The sequence below is a fragment of the Octodon degus genome, unplaced genomic scaffold, assembly GCF_000260255.1.
Source record: "Octodon degus isolate 3935 unplaced genomic scaffold, OctDeg1.0 scaffold00010, whole genome shotgun sequence".
NCBI classification, from domain to species: Eukaryota; Metazoa; Chordata; class Mammalia; order Rodentia; family Octodontidae; genus Octodon; species Octodon degus.
This window is the reverse complement of record NW_004524586.1, coordinates 18382521-18398012: the sequence shown is the minus strand read 5'-3', so window position 1 is coordinate 18398012 and position 15492 is coordinate 18382521.

The following is a 15492-nucleotide window of genomic DNA, read 5'->3' as shown; positions in this document are numbered from 1 at the left end:
AGGCAGAGGACTGTGTTGGGTCAGCTGCTCTTATCTGTGTATGAGGAAACTTAACTTTCATTACAATTCTTCTCTTCCTCCTACTGCCACCTCAATAAAGTTAGATACACTGTAGCATCACAGCCTTTAAAGGTTTAACTTAAATTTAGAGCCCGTAGGATCACAGAAGGAGACACCTAATGTCTTCAAAACTGACCCTACTAATGAAAACTTGAAGGCCATGAGGCCGTGCGCTGAAGGCTATCTCAGAATTTACTTGACTTCAGATTTGTCTAATATTAATACTGTTAACCCTGCTTGCTTTTCATTTACTGTCTGAAGTATTAGAAAAGTTGTCAGAGTAATACAGGAGTCAGGCTAATAAAATGCAGTCAACAGACGTTGAAGGGAAAATTTCAAGGGTTCTTCCTGACTTTAGAAATAGCTCAGGGGGCAGCAAGAGGACACTGTCTTTGACAGTTTCCTGGAAGAGACCACAAAATTGTTGAAAAACTCCATCTATGAAATAATATATTTGATAAGCCCTAAGGAAGCTAATGGAATCAAAAGAGAACTGGGAAATAAACAGACCCCGGAAGCAAAGAGCATATCGAGAATCCAGATCTTGTTTCTTTATATTATTCTCCAATAAAATGAATCAAGACTCCTTGCACAAATGGATCTAGGGCAGGTACAGGGAATAGACAAGATGAGCCTGAAATTAAGGCAGAATTCAGGGTGGAAGACAAAACAATTTAAACAACAAAAGAAAGTAATATTAGACAATAACCCAATATTCATAACTCCATGCTGATATATGTCACTGATTGAATAGGTTCATTGTTAAAGAGGACAGATATCCTTGAATTCCAAATAATTTAGGTGGATAATCTGCCCTCAAGGAGGGGAGGCATGTCTTGCCGTTCTTTGCATGTCTACTGCACATACTGCCTTTCTATCAAGTTGTACCATATGGCAAGGAGGAAAGAGTAGGTTTGCAGCAGAAGGATGTACCGCATGGCTCCAGCAGGTCTTCAAGGGCGGCATGCGCAAGCACCAATCACAGGGGCAGCGTGCACTCTTGGAGTGATGTTACCAAACGGCACTTTACCTCTGTAGTATCTTTCCCAATAACTCATAACCTCCATCTCATGATGAAAAAATAATATTAAATGAATTCCAGTAGGGAAGATGTCTTGAAAAATGTCTGAGCAGCGCCCTCAAAATTACCAAGGTCATTAAAAACAGGGAAGTCCGTGAAAACGTAACCAAGAGGAGCCCCAGGATGCAGGACAGCTAAATACAACCTGGAATCTAGAACAGATCCTGGAACTGAAAAATGCCATCCTGCAGAAACTAAAGGAGTCTAAATAAACTATTATTTTTTTTATATGTTTATTTATTTATTTATTTATTTTGATACAAGATCTTGCTACACAGTTCCGACTCATAGTGATCCTCCTGTCTTAGCGTCCCCAGGGCTGGGATTACAGCTGTATGTCACCATGTTCTGTTCCAGGGCCGAGACGGCATACAGTATGGGGGATTGAACTCTAGCACCTTGTGCTAGCCAGGCAGGTGCTTATACCATCAAGCTATCTCCCTAGCTTTAAGCTATTATCTTTAGTCAAATTCTTACAAATGTATCCTACTATTGTAAGATGTTAATAACAGAGAAAACTGGGTGAGTATCTTAAACTATAATAATATGTTCCATATGCAATAATAATATGACGTTTCTAGAACTATAATAAAATACAATAAAAGTAAAGTCTACAGAAGAAAAGTTAAGTGGTGGTGGTAAGATAAACATAAAATAGGCTGACTCCGTAACCCATATTGTAAACAAGAAATAATATCTTCTGAAAGTAAAATCTCTTAGCGGTTTCTCTACAAAAGGTATAAAAGCCTAAATTGAGTAATAGGCCCAGTTAATTTAATAAGCAGGCTTTAAAAAATAACAAAAGAGGGCTGGTGAGATAGCTCAGTGGACTGAAGCATCTGCGTAGGTAAGCTTAGGCAAGCCCTGGGACCACGGTTCGATCCCTGGCACCACATGCTGAGCTGGCCCCATGCCCGGGCATGCTGAGCCAGCCAGAGTGCGGCACACCTGTATTCGCAACCCTGGGGAGGCTGCAAGCAGGAGGCCCACCATGAGTCTGAGCTGTGTAGTGAGACCCTGCAACAACCAAAGACATTAAAAACAAAACCAAAAATAACTCAGAAGTCTCATGACAGGTAGATTTTTCTAGAGTAAACAAAGCCAAGAAAAAAAAAAATCAAAGTTTTCCCAAATCATTACAGATCTTGTAAAATCCAGACACCAAACAGGACAGAAAAGAGTGTACATAAAAGCAGAAATCTGTGTCTTCTGTGAGCAGCCACTTGAAGTCTGATGTGACAATGAACATCATGCCAGGGGACGGGCACCCCAGAGCCAGTCAGCAGGGAGCTTGGGCCCACAGCTACCTACCAAATAGTGTGCAACTAGTTCACTGTTTAATGCTTTTTCTGGCATGTTCTGGCTGTCAGCCCAACCCTGGAATAAATCCATTTAAACTGCATATATCTGTGTATACCCATGTTTTAAAGTCTATCAGTATGTCCATGGGGGCTTGAAGGGGAAACCCCAAAATTGCTAACAGGGGTAGCAGCATTGAAATTGGGACTGTGGCTGGTAGTGAAGGGAATTTGTGGTTTTTACTCAGCTATCTTCTGTTATTTGACTTTTAGAGTTAAAATAGGACATAAATATTCAATACAATCCGCTCAAAATTCCCATAAAAATATTTGATGTGATGAGATGATAAAGCAGGGCAGAAACTTAGCTGTGAAAGTAGATTGTGGGAAAAGGGAACGAGCAGGTGGAGGAAAACACGCCCTGGGAGTCAGTACACCGAAATCTCACTGTTTTAAAACAGCATCATCCTGAGTCAGGATTAGGGAGAAATGTCAGTGGATCAGAAATCACCGTTCACAAATGATTCAAGGACGGATAGAAATGTAATGGAGGAAAAAGTGGCATTTCATATCAATGGGAAAATGATAGGGGCCGGGGAGATGGCTCAGTGGAATAAGTGCTTACCTGGCAAGGGCAAGGGTCTAAATTCAATCCCCAGTTCTGCAAAACGAACGAACAAACAAAAAAAGATAGATAACTCAGAAAGCCAGCCATTTGGAAAACACAAAGCTAGATCTATACTTCACTATTTACACTGAAATGTATTGTGGATACTTCAAAGATTTAAGTGTAAAAATCTAAAACTATGAAAGCACTAGAAGATATGAGTGACATATAATCTTGGCATGGGGGATGTTTTTCTAGAATGGTGAGAAAACTAGAAATCACACAATACTCGATGATTAGACTCCCTAAGAATTAAACCACATTTGCCCAATTAAAAAATACCATGATCAAAGCTAAAAAAAGATAAACCAGAAAAATCTGTTTTATTCCTAAGAATTAAATACTCTTGCCCAATTAAAAAATGTCATATCAAAGTTTTTTTAAAAAAAGAATATAAATCAGAAAAACCCTTGGTGAAGATAAAGGATAAAAATTCACCTCTTTTGTAAGAAATAAGAAAAAAAAGATATTTCCCAAGATAAATTTGAAAAGGAATGGATGAAAAACAAAGCAGGTGAAACTCTTTTGGGATACCATTTAACAATTCTTTCTTCCTCGCATAAAATGTGCTCACTATAGCCTACACGTTCTGCTTCTAGGAATCTATTCCAGAAATAAGCACAAAAATTGTAATACTAGTTGTAATAAAAAGAATCAGAAAAAGTCCAAACATACATTAATAGGGAATTGACTCAATAAATTGTAGTGTATCTATACAATGGGATATTCTGCAACCCTAAAAATGTAAATTTATGGAGAGTGACTTGGGAGTGTTTAAAATAATTAAGTGAAAAAGTTGCATAGCAAGATGATCATATTTTTGCAAAAATACATATATTCATACAAATTCAGAAAAAGAACATGAAAGCATATATCTAGATGATTTCTGAGAAGTGGAAAAAAAGTGGAATTATAACAGATATTTCTATTCTATTTATTCTATTTATATACAGTTTGGATATTTTTACAGTTTGCATTATACCATCAAGGAAAATGACAAGTAAAACTCAGAAATAACTTAAAATTGTTAGGATTCTTTTCTCACTTCTGTCTTCTGCATTAATGGTGAAATGAAAATTTCCAGCACAAGAACAGGAAAGGCCACGGACGAGTGATAAACCAGCTGACAGAGTCTAGTGTTATAGAAACCCCAGTTTTTGGCTTGAGTGTAAATTCATTCAGAGAGAATTTTCAAACACAGGATTAAGAGAAAAATTTGTCACCAACGGTGTTCCTTGTCTTTCCCTCTCTTCACAGACTGAGGGTGGCAGTAGACAGGGACAATGAGTGATGAATAAATAGCATCGGACAGGAAGTGACTACTCTAGTCGGAAACTTGGCAGAAAAACCAAATGAACAGAGCTTTGTGGCATGAAGAAAGACCACCAGCTGTGGAACAATATGGACACTGGTGGTGTAGTGCAGAGAGGGGAACTAGAGCTGGACTCGGGGAGTTGGGGTTGGGCTCGGCTCTCAGCAACAGAGATAGGTAAGTTAGATAATGTCTTTGAGCCTCATTTTCTTGATCTAAAAGGTGGGATGAATGCTGCCTATTCCACAGGATGGTGGTAAAGATCAGATTTAAATACGTCTATGGAACGTTTTGAAAAGAGACAGGAAGCAGGTGTGAATTGTTACTGTGCTACTCATGGAAAGCTGTCAGCTAACAGAAGACAGCAAGGAGACCATAACTCTCAGCTGGTGGAGACAAAGCAGTGTCCCAGGGCCAGGGTTGCCAGATAAAATACAGAATGTCTACTTCAATTTGAATTTCAAATAGCAGCGAATAATTTCTTAGTATAAGCATTTCTCCATGCTCTCTGAGCCCAAGTTAGCATTTGGTTTTTAACTGTTTGTATCTCCTCATTTCAAATAAATCGGATGCATCCCTGTAACAGTTTTGAAAGCTCAGGAAAGTTACAATTGTATCATATACTAATCTGGGCTCCTGCAGACTGCCTGAACACTGTCAGGTACTGAACAGGTACTAAACAAGTGAGAGCGAAAGCAAGGATGTGCTTGGGATGGCTTCACACCTCTGATCTCTTCATCCCTGACCACGTATCGTGAGATGCGCCGGGCCCTATCTCTCATCTGACTGCTCCAGAATCGTGAGTTTGCTGGTGCTCAGCCACTGGCCTTCCCTAGGGCAGCTAAAGAAAGAAGATCTCAGAGACTTAGCCTGCTGCAGACTCAGTGTCCCACACCGATACCATAATTCTGGGATGTGACGGTTATAATACAAACTGTTCTGAGGGAATTTGGCTTCAAATTTTAAAATTCTTCCTATTCGCCATTGGAATGTTGCTTTCTGATTTTGATTCACTAGGAGCGAAATAGAAAATTTTAGGGCTGGGGAGATGGCTCGGTGGAATAAGCGCTTCCCTGGTAAACGCAAGGGCTTGAGTTCAATCCCCAGTGCCGCCAAAAAAAAAAAGTGTAACCACTATGTGTCCTCCCTAACCCCACTTTTAGGGGGTCCTGCCCATTAACTCAGGTGTTTAAGTGCCTTCTGAAACAAAGCAGTCAGACTCAGGATGCTGTGGTTCGATCCCCTCATCCTCAAGCCAAACCAGACTTGCCCTGAAGGCATCCTGAGTGGACCCCCAAAAAAGAAAATTTTAGATTTCATTTGTGGTATTTAAAAAGAGTAGAGATAGTTTATAGCTTTAAGGAGAATCAAACTCAAGTTTGCCTACAGGAGTGTTAGGCTTTTAGGCTACAAGAGTGTGAAAAGGACACAGCTTTTCCTAAACACTGGTTCCTGTCATTGTCTCTTACTGACCCCAGTTCTTTCTTGCTGACCCCAGATTAAAAGGGGGAAAAAACTAAAGAACACAGGAGTCATTCCACTTATGGCCAAGATGCATAACTGGTAGGATGTTCTTTCACAGGAATGATGCAAAGCTTTCTCCTGAAGTTGTTTGATAAAACATGGACTTGAATCACAAACAAGGAAATCCTTCACAGATTGAGCTGTGCCCATAGTTACATAGGAGAATATACCATTTCCAATGAAACAAAGAAATCAATAGTAGACAACACACACACACACACACACACACACACACACACACAACTATGGAGTCTCTTTGAAAGAAGAATGGAATTTTCACTTTACCTTATTCATTAAAGTTCGAAACTGCCATCCCTTTAACGAGCAGCCGGAGGGTGGAGAAATCGTCCTGAATAGCTATATTCCAGGGAGCTCTTAGCATCATCACTAAAACAGAATGTGGGATTGCAATTGTGTGGAGTTTTCTCCCAGTGAATAAGAAGTGATCAAAGATAACGTTGCCTGAGAAAGAATTAAAATAGTGTAACATTGCATCAAGTGATAGCCAATGCCAGTCATTATTCGGATGAATGCCCAAGATCCTTTAAGTAATGGTATAGACGTGCTGTGGCATTCAAAATATAATGACCAACTTCAGTGGGGTTCAAATAAAAATGCAAAAGCACGTGCCCACTCATCTGACCAGAACAGTGAAGTAGAAGCATGTCTTTTTAAATAGATCTGCAACCATGTCCTTCATTTACATCATTTATAAAACACTGGACTATAGGAAGTAAATTAATTCACAAAGGCTGCCTTAGAAATTTTACTTTCGCAATGGGAAGTGCTATCTATGAAGAGACTAGAAAAATTAGCGGCACACTCAGAAGAACCAAGATGAAAAGGACTTGTCTAATGGCGTGTGATCACCTTTCCCTCTGTGAAAGAACAGGAACTGAGAGCTCAGAGCAAGCCCTGAATTCATCATTGTGTGGATGAGAGTTCCTGGCATATAATGCTAGACCGAGCTATTTACTGGAAAAAGTGTTGGTTTATTTACATGCTAAACAGCACCACCTTCTAGGTTCCACTGACAAATGACAGCGTAGCAAGGAAGAGAAAGAAAAGGCAGTCTATCCTATTCCAGAGAGAAACACAGAAGGCCAGGCAGAGATGTCACAAATCAAAACATCTTGACCTCGTCATTATAAAATAGAATGCTCAGCTCTTTCACACATCTCCTGAAGGATCATCTTTGTTTTGTAACCAGAATCTTAGCACCGAACTCGACACTGCATCCAGAATAAGGCTTGAAAGATTGGGCAGGGTGTGTGTTGGGGGGCGGGTTGGGGGTCAGCAACATGCTCCTTAATTTAGGAAATCTCTGTAGCACAGTTCTTCAAAAACATGGGGAAAGTAATGTTTAATTTTTGTCAGAGGACTCAAAAACAAAGCCAAAGGCACCCCCTCCCCTCACTTAGCAACAACAAGAAAGGTGAAAAAAAAAAAAATCTGAACTGATGAACAAAGACTGGGCAATGAATGGAGTGAATTGTTTTAATACAGTAAACAGGAGGTCTGAATAAAGAGATCAAAGGAGCCTGGAGCGCAGAATGCATCCGCCACTGCAGTTGCCCACCGGCTAGTAAAAGAAATAAATTTGGGAGTCTTTGCTCAGAGAGACACTGCCACTGATTCTAATCTAGTTGTTTATAGTCTTAATCAAGGCCCCTCCTGGAGCTTCCTCTGTAAGTTTTCACTTTTTTGATTTAGAAAATAAGGCTTGAATTTGCACTTGATGTATACAAATTCTAACAGATACCAGGAAGGGCATTGTATGGGGAAAAAGTCATGGATATTATTCTGGCTTTGCCCGTTCCTTTCTATCCAAGCTTTGGCAAATAATTTTATCTCTGAGTAGCTGTTTCTAAATTGTGTATGTTTATCTTCTGCTGCACATAGTATTTAACAATAATGGTTAAAACACCAAAATAAATCAACTTTTTTCCTTAAAAGATCACATAAGATTAGGCAGACGCAGTGACCAGGATCTCGGTTCGATGCCCAGAGTGCCGTGCCCACCCCACCGCTGGGGCTCACTGAGACAGCAACTGAGACTGGGTGTGATGGTACGTGCCTGTAATCCCAGCATTTAGCAGGCTGGAAACAGGAGAATCACTACGAGTCCATCTGTGTAGTGAGACCCTGTACTAAATACATTAATAATAAAACATTCATGTAAGAATATGTATTGATAGGATACCCATATTTTCTTTTCTGAGTGAGGCAAAGTCTAGAAGGTTCTCTGAGTAACATTTAGTTTGCTGAGTGAGGGGAAGTCTAGAAGGTTCTCTGAGTAACATTTATTGTAACAGACAAGAGTTAAAGTTTATTAAAAAGTCTAGAAAGAGATGGTCAGGCTGAGATGCAAGTAGTGGCACAATTCCCTTTGAATTTCATTTCAGGTGGTTCAGGAACTACGGTAATCTCACAACAAAGCAGCATGTGGAAGTGACAATAAAAATGACATCAAAAAAAGGAGATGTTAGTGGCCTTGAACTTGACCATGTTTTCTTCATAGATCCAAGTAGATCAATGTGTTTGGTGAATAGCTTTGCACATCACCAGCAGGCACTCACAACGGGTGACCTACAAGGAAAGGGACACATGTGACCACATTGCTACTGACCTTGGCTCTGCCTAGGCCAAATAGCCTGGCTGGTAACCTGTTGACAGTCATTGCCTTCAGGGCATTCCTGCACATTGCCCAGAAGCCATTGCTTAGCTGTTGCTAAGTGACACTATTACCAAGCGGCCATTGCTCTTTTTATCCAGTAGCTATTGAGTGTGGGTTTCCAGCAACGTGACAAGCAGCTGCCTCCACTGAGGTCTGCAGGAAGAGTCCTTTTATAGTCATGGGACCAGCATAGGGGCCTTGGCCATGGCATCTAGGGAACCAGATTATTTGCTCTGGAGATCCCAGGACCTGCAGGGTCAAGGGATCCATTGGAGTGTAGAAAGAGTGCCCTGTGGTGGTGGTAGAGGGTGGCACTGTGTAAAGGTTGATAACAGGGCCGGTATCTAAGATACCAATCTGTGATCCCTGTGGAGTTGTAATGAGACCCCAGGAAGGGTATTTTTATTTATCACAGTAAATCTAACGTTGGGTTGGAAGACCACTTCATGTCACTGTTTGGAGAAGACAGACTCATAAAGGACTGTGATGACTATGAGCTTCCACATTGTCCAGGCAAAGGGGCTTCCCTGGCCAACCCCTATTTCTGCGCTGGCCCCCTTTGCTCTTTCCTCCTCCCACATCTGTCCTCCTTTGTTATCCCGCCCTCAGAGCTCTATCTTCTGTAGAAGTAACTGTAAGACAGTGCATCTAAAGGATTCTGCTCTGTGGTGAAGAGGACTTGGAGCTTAATAAGAGTGTGTCACTCACCGTGTCCTCAGCCTTGAGCCTGGTCACTCCAGTATGGGTAGGACAAGAGCCAGGCTTTATCACTTTGTGATCCCTTAGGAGGCATAGAATGGATCAGAGCTCCAGAGCAGCATGAGACCTCAAACACAGCCCCCAGAATAGAAGAGGAGCAGCCTGGCAAACAACGCAGGGGCTTCCTGGCTTGGTAGGGGTGGAATGAGAGAAATCTGTTTTGTGCCAGTCATTGTAACTATTTTCTCCCCAGGCTGTGTGGCCTGGGAAACAAGGATAACTTGCTGCATCTCAGAGGCTGGACTTGAGACAGACAAACGCTGGCAGGGGCTTCTGGCTTTGGAAGCACGTTTAGTAAACAGGCCTGTTTGTGAGTGTTTGTGGAAGGTCTTACATTCAGCTTCCTGTGTACAATGAGGGCCTGGGTTGGGTTCACTCCAAGGGCCCACACTTCCTCAGACTCAGCGGGTCTCTCCTTTTCTCTGGGTTCCTCCTGGCTTGTTGAGTTTTGTTCTGGCAAAAGTGTTCATATTAATGAGGTCACCAGGCGTGATCTAAAGGAGCAAAAAAATTTCAGTGAGGAAATGAACAGAACCTGGATTTGTTCCTATTAATGAATTGTCAGAGACCGCTCCAGATCCAAACACATACCATAGGTGGCTTGCAGGGTGCCCTGAAACAGCATAAAAAGAAGGAAGGTTCTCAGTGAAAAATAGTGCCTCCGTCCTGGGTATAGAATATTTATCTTAGAAATATTAATGTCATAAAGAACATGTCCCCATATTCTCAGTGTTGATGGCTTATGTAAATAAAGTGGTGAATATTTTGTATCATTTGTAAGAGAACATGTTTTATACCATGTATGCTCCTTGGGTAAGTTAGTGGAGTTTTTGTCTTCTTTTTTATGTTTTTAGGAAGAGGAATTTTGGGTGAAAATAAAATTCATGAGGAGCTCTCCCTACATTTGCGCTCCAAGAGCCTCTGCTGTGGGCTACAGCTTGTGAATCTCCTGCCTGAGAGAGGTGTTTCTGCTCTGTGATTATTCTGTGCTCTTCAATGGGCATCGTAAGTAGGACTGAGGCAGAAAGTCAAGGTTTACGTTGGGATCTCCAGGATGAACTCCTTAGACTGTTCCATACACTTTTTATTTTCATAATTATGGAAATTAAAGCTTGAATCTTTTGGACTAATGGGGACCATGCAAAAGTTAGAAGGGAACAATGTATGTTAATGAAAAGAAAAATAAAAATTGAGAAATTGTTTTAAATATTAAGTAATTTATCTGCTAAGAAGGAACTTAGAGAACATAGTAAGCAACCCATTTGGGACCACTTCTCTCTCTCACAGCCTATTCCTTCTTATTCATTTATTGGATTCAGGGTCTCACCATGCAGTTCACACTGCAGTGATCCTCCTGTCTCAGCCTCCCCAGCGCTGGGATTATAGGCGTGAGCCACCATGGCAGGTTCTGGGGCTGGTACAGCATGTGGTACTGGGACTGAACTTGGGTCTTTGAGCTTGCCAGCTGGGCGCTTAGACCACTGAGCTATCTCCTCAGTTCTCAAAAGTTAGTCCTACTGTCCATTTTTATTTTCTGTTCCTATTTCCCATTCCTTTTCTCCAATAAATGTTTCTATTCTTAAAAAATATGGTTTAAACTAATGGAAGATATTAGGATATCTGTACTAAAAATTTATCAACATCGCTTTAGAAAACTTCAACCAGAGGTGATGATGAATCTGTTGCACCCAAGATTTCCAAAATTAAGGGACTGGGCTGATGAAATTCACCTTTTTAATCCCTCTTTTTAGAACAAAATAAAGTCAAACTTACCTAAGAAAGCAGGCAAGTATTCAGTTCCTTAATACTGTGATTTTATTCTGAATAATCGCCTTTTCTCGATGCCTATTGTGTCTTTACTGCACCTCATGTCACAATTTAATCTCTCTTTAAACTTAATTTAATGCCCAATTTAATCTCACTATGACAGCTAATAATTAAGAGAGCTCATGTTGTGTAGCTTAATGTTTGGTTGTGTTGGTCATGTGTATGTGTCATATACGATATTGTTTCATACCATGCAATTTAATGAACAGCATCTCTTGATATGTTTATTTCTGAAGAACAAAATATCAAACTTTCATTTTTTGAAAGTCAAAACATAAGTTTTCCTAACAATGGTGTGAACAGCAAAAAATTTCAAATATGACAGAGGCCCAGTTCTGTCATTTGTATATCACATATGCACGTTCGCAAATACATGGATTAGGTGTGCCCGACAGATGCAACACTGAACGGTACGTGCACAGTGCTGAAATAACCAATTTGCCTTCACAGTAATTTTCTGGATTAGTTATTTCCAACTTTCTCCCTTTATCTTGACTGTAATATCTTTGAAAGAGGCTTTTACTTGGAACCCCAATTTGCAAAACAGTCCAGGGTGGCTCTGCTTTGATCGGAGTATTTGTGGGGCTGAAGAAGGGTTGGGGGTCTGGAGGTACCCTCCCGCCTCAGGGTCTGTGGTCCCGCATGCTCTTCGATGCCATCTTCAGGTTTCTGGGACCCAGTTGAGGAATCCCTGGCCTGCACACTCCTTGCACGAGCAGGGGGCTTCCGTGTGCAGCACAACACTTCATTTTCTTGACCTAGTTTGTGGCATTGCATTTCACAGATGGGTAATCGAGGTAGCAGATCAACTAACCTTCCAACAGCCAAATAACTACTGATTGATCAGAGAGCTAGGATTTGAACACAGAACCTCTTTTTTTGTTGTTACCAGGGATCAAACTCAGGACCTTGCTCTTACTAGGCAGGTGTTTATGCCACTGGGCTGTCTCCCCAGCCCCTTGAACAGAGACCTTCTGACTCCAGATTATCCCCAGTATTTCATATTGATTATGACAATAGAAAATAGGTTCAGATGGCTGAGGCTGGTCACTGGGTCACATTCTGAGATTGGCCCAGATTACCTGTTGCAGAGAGCTGTAGAATGCGTGGGAACCCTGGCTCACCAGCTGCCCATCTGGCTCCTTCTCTATGACTAGAGGAAGCACACTGGAGGGCAGGTATGCAGGTAGTGTCATTACCTGGATCTGTTTTTATTTATGATCAAGGTAAACTGTCACAGATTTTGGTACTTTGGTTGCTAGAGGAAACCATGCCCTTCTCCATCCTCATGAGAAACATTTTACATAAAAAAGTTGAATTGGTATTTAATTATGTTACCCTGGTGGGAAAAGAACAATAAGAAGTGATTTGGGGGGGAAAGGAAAATAAACTACAAAGAAGTGGAAAATGTTTAATGTCACAGGCGTGCATGCAGCAATCAAAATCATAGTGTTCAACATAGCGAGGTAGCACTTCATTCTGCATATGGCAACCGCGTTAGGAGCTGGTCCCATGATCCCTGAGTGTTCCTAGTTCAGCCTTTTCTAGATTACAAGAAGAAGCAGTCACATAGTAAGGTGATGGAAGAGAAAGTAGGAGGGAATGTTATGAACGTGGGAAAAAGCAAGGTGAAGATCCAGCAGAACCATTTTGAGGAAAGAAACCTGTAAGAATAAATATAGGGGGGCTGGGAGATGGCTCAGTGGAATAAGCGCTTCCCTGGCAAGCGCAAGGGCCTGAGTTCAGTCCCCGGTTCTGAAAAAAAAAAAAGAATAAACATAGGAATAAATAAATAAATAAAAAGAATAAGCATAGGACTGTATCATCTCTTTCCCTATGAGTGCAAGCCAGGGCAAGTGTGGTAGCTGCGCGAGAGAACTTCCTGACAGTGATGAGGGTGCGGAGAGACTAAGATAGGAGAACAGTGGAGCTGGGAGGGCCAGGAGAAATGCTCACTCATCGAAACAGTTGAATAGGCCGGCCAAATAGCTCAGTGGATTAAAGTGCCTACAAGCAGGCACAGGGGCTGGGGGTTTGATCCCCGGGCCTGCTGTGCCGGCCCCGTCCCTCCTGGGGTGCCCTGAGATGGCACTTGAGACTGGCGTGCCTGTGATCCCAGTTCTTGGGAGGCTATAAACAGGCAGATCACTACAAGTCTGATTTAGTAGTGAGATCTTAAACACCCTGTAGACCCTTCCCTAAAATCCAAAAAAAAAAAAAAGAAGAAGAAGAAGAAAGAAAGAAAAGAAACAGCTGAAGTTAGTTCTTAAAGGTGAGGTTAGGGGTCAGTGATGCCCCCCAGATTCCTCATAAAAGACTCTATGAGCCCATGGCCATCCAAGTGGCAGAGAATTTTTAGCAGACACATTGTAGGCACGCAGCAATAGTGATGTTCTATGGGATGTGAATCAGTGCTAGGGGAGATTTGCTTTTGTGCTCAAGTCATTCGGGAAGCAGTTTTCAAAGGCAGACAGGGATCAAGGTGAAACTTCTCAGAGACCTGGATATGCTAATTTACATAGAAAAGCTCCAAGCACAAAGAGCCCAGCAGCATCTTGCAAACTTAGTTCAGAATTGTCCCCCCACACACATTTCTTCACACCCCAAGAAACAGTAGCGCCCTGGGAAAACCCAGTTTGGGAAGTGCTGATGTATAGCAGTGTTCTTGTCAAGGGTGTAAATATAGTCAGAGAGTAGGCAGATACACAGATATTCATGTCTGGAGCCAAACTTCCTAATTTCACTGTAGTCTCTCCCTGCCCCTGACCAAATCACACACCGTCCCTCAGGACATGCCAGTTTGCACCACCCGTTTGAGCTTACCCAGTGCGACCCATCCATTCCCACTTCTCTTCCTCTGTTTACTGGACTCTTCCTCACGAAGTGTGATTTACACCGAGCATGCGCTGCACGCAGCGAGAGCTGCTAGCAGGGTAGGAAGGAGCTGACGGTCTTGCCCTCCACCGCCTTCCGGTTCAGCACCTGTGACCCGGGGTCTGCCCAAAGTCTCCTGGTGTTCTCGGCTCTTTGGAACCTTGCAGGCACTGTGTTTATACAAATCCTATTCAATCCTACCATATTTCATTTGTAGAATAGTTCGTTTAACTTTAATTTTACTAAGAACAGACTCCATGCCAAACAGCGCTGGGTGCTGCAGAGGGTCAGGTGAGAGGGCTTGCGTGGGCAGCAGGTAGCATCCAGCGTGCCAGATATCCCATCGGCGAGGGAGTCTTGATTGTTAGCATAAGTCTTAAATCCTTTTGACTTAGGAAGAAACACAAAACTTTCCCACTGGTTTAGACATATGGATAGAGGGACAGTGCTGGATATTCCCTTGCTATGCCCTTCTTAGCCTCCAGTCCCATAAAAGAAATTAAAAGTTCTTTCCTAATTTAGCTTCAAGTTCATATATATACATATCATAGACATATAACCATGTCTAAAGTGCACTGAGCTTATTTTTAAATTCAGTGATTTGAAGAAATGATAGGAAATTTAATAGCCACATTGCCCAGTCTTATATTTTTGTTTTGCTTTATAATCTTTTGGGGCCGGGGAGATAGCTCAGTGGAATAAGTGCTACCTGGCAAGCACAAGATCCTAAGTTCAATGCCTGGTACCGAAAAAAAAAAATCCTACAATCTTTTGGGCTCTTTATTTTTTAATTGATTTTTTTTCTTCCATTCACTATTACCCCTTAGAATTTGCTTGATGAAAATATTTTAAAGCTATTACTCATGCTGAAGCTCCAGCATTCATTGCTATATGTCTTTTGTGCACAATCAGCAAACTCCACATTCCCAGTTTGCCTGTTATACACACAAATTAATCAATATACTTAAATGAATTTGATTAATATGCAGCAGTTTAAGATCCACTTTGTATTATTAGTGCAGAAAACTTCCTCATTGAATGCTACAGAATCAGAAGGCTATGTTTGCTTGGAAAAACTGTCTCATACACACTCACACACACACACACACACACACACCACAAATAATATAAGGCTAAGATTTTCATAATTATCGTAATTCACTCATTAAAATATTAGCAAACTGTCACAACTGCAAGAGATTCTCCATGCATGGAATTTTCCATCTTTTGCCTGCACTGAAGATATACATATATATGCATTCCCAGTGCCAGAGAGTGTTAAATGGAAACCCCACTTCTGCATTTTATTAGCAAATTTTGCAAACTACAAACAGCTTGAGTGTTGTATAAATTTATAGTTGTACTTGCACATTTGTGACGGTGGTTTTCAGCATGCAAGTTTTATCTAAGAGC